The sequence below is a fragment of the Myotis brandtii genome, unplaced genomic scaffold (assembly GCF_000412655.1).
Source record: "Myotis brandtii unplaced genomic scaffold, ASM41265v1 scaffold1077, whole genome shotgun sequence".
In the NCBI taxonomy this organism is placed as follows: Eukaryota; Metazoa; Chordata; class Mammalia; order Chiroptera; family Vespertilionidae; genus Myotis; species Myotis brandtii.
Window position 1 is genome coordinate 637248 of NW_005353666.1, and position 4528 is coordinate 641775.

The window sequence follows — 4528 nt, forward strand, 5'->3', positions numbered from 1 at the left end:
TGCGCACGGCCCCTGGCCCTGCCGGGGTTCCTGCTGCCGCGGCTTTATTTTTCCTTCCTGTGCATCTCACCGGCAGAAATAGGACGGTCAGGCCTGCTCCCCGCCTCACACACAGCCTAGGCCGGGCCTCCCCCACGTGGGCACGAGCCCCCACTCGCTCCCTCCCTGGCCCACCCACCGAGAGCAGCTGCCTCCCCACGCGGCTCACCTGCCTGGACGGAAGACCCCCCCCATGGACAGTAGCAGTGCCCCAAATCCTAAGGCTCCCTCCTGAAAGCCAGCAAGCCTTCCCCCATGTCCTGGTCCCCCCCTCCCCCACGTCCCGTGCTGGGAGCCTGTGAAAGCCGGGCGCTCGCTGGTGCTCCCCGTGAAGGGCTCTGTGCGCTAAAGCCAAGGTGCAGGGCCCAGGGGACCCGCCTCCCCAAGTCCCCGTGTCCTGGAGCAGCGCTGGCAGGGAGCCAGGCCGCAGCCCGAGGGCGTGGGTGTGGGAGGGACCCCAACCTGCCTTGTCCACACGGGGCCACCACCAAGGAGGTCCAGCATCAGGGAGGACTGGCCCTGGACCGGCCACAGCCACTGCCAAGGTCTGGTGCAGCCGTGATGTGGGGGTGCAGACAGGCTCCTGGTGCAGCCGTGATGTGGGGGCGCAGACAGGCTCCTGGTGCAGCTGTGATGTGGGGGCGCAGAGAGGCTCCTGGTGCAGCTGTGATGTGGGGGTGCAGACAGGCTGCTGGTGGGGAGGACTGGCCCTGGACCGGCCACAGCCACTGCCAAGGTCTGGTGCAGCCGTGATGTGGGGGTGCAGACAGGCTCCTGGTGCAGCCGTGATGTGGGGGCGCAGACAGGCTCCTGGTGCAGCTGTGATGTGGGGGCGCAGAGAGGCTGGTGCAGACAGGCCTGGTGCAGCCGTGATGTGGGGGTGCAGACAGGCCTGGTGCAGCCGTGATGTGGGGGTGCAGACAGGCCTGGTGCAGCCGTGATGTGGGGGTGCAGACAGGCCTGGTGCAGCCGTGATGTGGGGGTGCAGACAGGCCTGGTGCAGCCGTGATGTGGGGGTGCAGACAGGCCTGGTGCAGCCGTGATGTGGGGGTGCAGACAGGCCTGGTGCAGCCGTGATGTGGGGGTGCAGACAGGCCTGGTGCAGCCGTGATGTGGGAGCCACTGCCGGTCTGGTGCAGCCGTGATGTGGGGGTGCAGACAGGCTCCTGGTGCAGCCGTGATGTGGGGGCGCAGACAGGCTCCTGGTGCAGCTGTGATGTGGGGGCGCAGAGAGGCTCCTGGTGCAGCTGTGATGTGGGGGTGCAGACAGGCTGCTGGTGGGGAGGACTGGCCCTGGACCGGCCACAGCCACTGCCGGGGCCCCTTGGTGCTGCCCCCACGCCTCCTGGGCTCACGCGGAGCACGAGCCAGCTTCACCCGGTGACGAGCTGGGCGGCCCCGGCCACCGCACGCAGGAGGGACGCGTGTGGGACCAGCTGTCAAACGGTCCAGTGACTCAGCGCTCAGAACCCAGCCCCAGGTCCCACACCCCCCAGCGTGGCCCACGCGGCCGCATTCGCGTCCCCGCGCTGGACTGGGTCCCAGCAGACGCACCCGCGGGCTGTGCTCCCCGCCGGGAGGGCCCTGCACCCCACAGCTCAGCCCGCAGAGGGTGATGCGAGGCACTGGCTGGGGTCCCCGAGCACCACCTCGCTTCCTGCGCAGCCGCCACAGGAACCTCCTCCCAGCTGCCTCCTGCGTCCTGTTCCCGGGGGTTTGGGGTTTTGCAGACGCTGTCTCCAGGGACACGTTGACCCCACAACTAGCCACTCACCCTCCGGCCAGGACACCAGCAAGTCCGAGGGCCGCCCCAGTGACCAGGAAACCGGCACAGTTTCACCTGCTTCTGCCCGGTAGCTCCGTGCGATGCCGGGCGGCAGCCACTCGCAGGGAGTGAGTGTTAGGAGTGGGACGCAGACGCTCAGGCGGAGACCAGGAGGGGGACAGGCCAGCCGCCCATGAGGGCAAACCCCCGGCTCAGCCGCCACGGCAGCTGCCACGCGACCTTCCCGCCAGCCCTGTGCTCCGTCGCCCTGACTCTCAGAGAAACAACAGGAGACACGGAGGACGTGAGTCTGTTACCAGGTTGGCATTTAATGCTCTGATTTCAAAGACACTCACAGACGAGGCCCAACATCTGCGGTCCACGCGGGTCCCGGGAAAGCAGCCCCTCTGTCCCTACACCAGGGCCTGTCTGCACCCCCCCATCACGGCTGCACCGGGGCCTGTCTGCACCCCCACATACAGCTGCACCGGGGCCTGTCTGCACCCCCCCATCACGGCTGCACCAGAAGCCTGTCTGCACCCCCCCATCACAGCTGCACCAGGGCCTGTCTGCACCCCCACATCACGGCTGCACCAGGCCTGTCTGCACCCCCACATCACGGCTGCACCAGGCCTGTCTGCACCCCCACATCACGGCTGCACCAGGCCTGTCTGCACCCCCACATCACGGCTGCACCAGGCCTGTCTGCACCCCCACATCACGGCTGCACCAGGCCTGTCTGCACCCCCACATCACGGCTGCACCAGGCCTGTCTGCACCCCCACATCACGGCTGCACCAGGCCTGTCTGCACCCCCACATCACGGCTGCACCAGGCCTCTGTCCCCTGCTCTGACACCTGGGAGGCCCCCCTGGATGCCCGCCTACCTGCCCTTAGCCCTTCACCCCCACACCCGCCAGCACCCTCAGGAGGCTCCTCCCTCCCCAGATGCTCTCTGACGGGAACCCCCAGCACCCAGAGATCCCATGTCCCTCCCCTAATGTCCCCTGGCCCCTGTGAGCAGTGCAGACGCCCGAGGGAAGGATGTGACTTTGTTTACCTACTTCCCAGGAGCAGGCCGTCCCCCCGGGGCCCCTCGTGCTGGGGGGTGAGGACGCGGGAACGACTCAGAAAGAGGGGCTGCACTGACACCAGCGCTGCCGGGGCTGCCGCGTTCTGTCCGTCAAACGCCTGGTGACGGTCGTGTTGGCGGCCCTCCGTCTGGAGTGGCTGGAACACGGTGAATTCCGCAGACACACAGGAAGCCACGCCTCCCGCAGAGCCGCTGGCCGCGGTCACTCCACAGGTCCCAGCTCTCCCCCGCTGAGCCCCAGCCCTGATGGCACTCGCACCCCGGGCTTCCACATCGAGGCGCTGGGAGGCGGAGGGTCCCCGGTTTCCAGTCCCCGATTTAGCATCTCGGCCTCAGAGTCACGTCTTTAAAGCCGGAGTTCGCTGGTGCCCGAACCCACGCTGAGTGGCAAAGCTGGGGCTCTTTTTGTCTCCGAGGTGGCGGGAGCCTGGCTTGTGGCCCTGACCCTGAACCCCTCCCTGGAGCCCCTGCCCCCAAGGAGGGGCTGGCCGCTCTCGGGCGCCCTCCGGTGGTCACCCGCAGTCCCCACCCAGAAGGGGGCGCCCCCTCACCCCCCTGGCTAGGCCTCCGCACCTGTGCTCAGGGGCGTCCAGGTGGGAGAGCCGCCAGGAGAGCAGAGGCGGGACCCGCAGCCCCACCCAGATTCTATCTCTGAATGGGAAGCAGGATCTGTCCCTGGCAACCCCCTGACGAGATCAATCTTGTAAGAATGAGGGCTGATCCCACGAGCACGTCGGGACGGGGGCAGCGGCACGGCTCAGGCGTGTAGGTTCAGGTTGGAGCCTTGCTCACCTTCCTTACCCCCAGGTGCCTCCACAACCCCAGCCACACCCGCCCACGACACCACCCGCCGCCGGCAGGTGCGAGGGCAGGGGAGATACCATCGCGGGAGCACAGGGCGCAGGCGCGCCGCTTGGGAGAGGAGCCGAGGGCGAGCCCGTCCCAGCCACAGCCGCCCTGTCCCTGGGAGGAGGTGTGTGTCCGGGCAGGGCCTGCGTCCGAGGGCCTGAGGGGGCCGGGCCACCAAGTGTCTATCGCTGGGTTGGTGGAAAGGTTTTAAACCGCGATTCACAGTAACATGTACTTGGGAGTTGAATGCAGCATTTATTTTATTTTTATTTTTTAAATTATATTTTTATTGATTTCAGAGAGGAAGGGAGAGGGAGAGAGAATCATCAATGATGAGAGAGAATCATGAACCGGCTGCCTCCTGCACGCCCCACACTGGGGATGGAGCCCACAACCCGGGCCTGTGCCCTGACCGGGAACCGAACTGTGACCTCCTGGTTCATAGGTGGACGCTCAGCCCCTGAGCCGGGCCGGCCGGACCCAATGCAGCATTTATTGATGGTTTCCAAGCTGCTGACTGGGGAGGTGGGGCAGGAGGGTCAGTCTGGCAGTGAGTGGATTCACCCGAGTGTCCTCTCCTGGGAGAGGGGCTGGCTGTCCTCAGGGGCGTTGCGGCCGCCCAGTCGCAGAAGACGGAGGATGCTCGCACCTCAAGGGGTGCCCCACCCGGGGCGAAGGGGTTGGAAACAGCACCCCGCGTCCCTCCTGGGCTCAGACCTCAGGCAGCAGCTGCCCGGGGACTGGCTCGCCCGGATCTCGGCTCAGGAAGCTCTCAGGCCGTG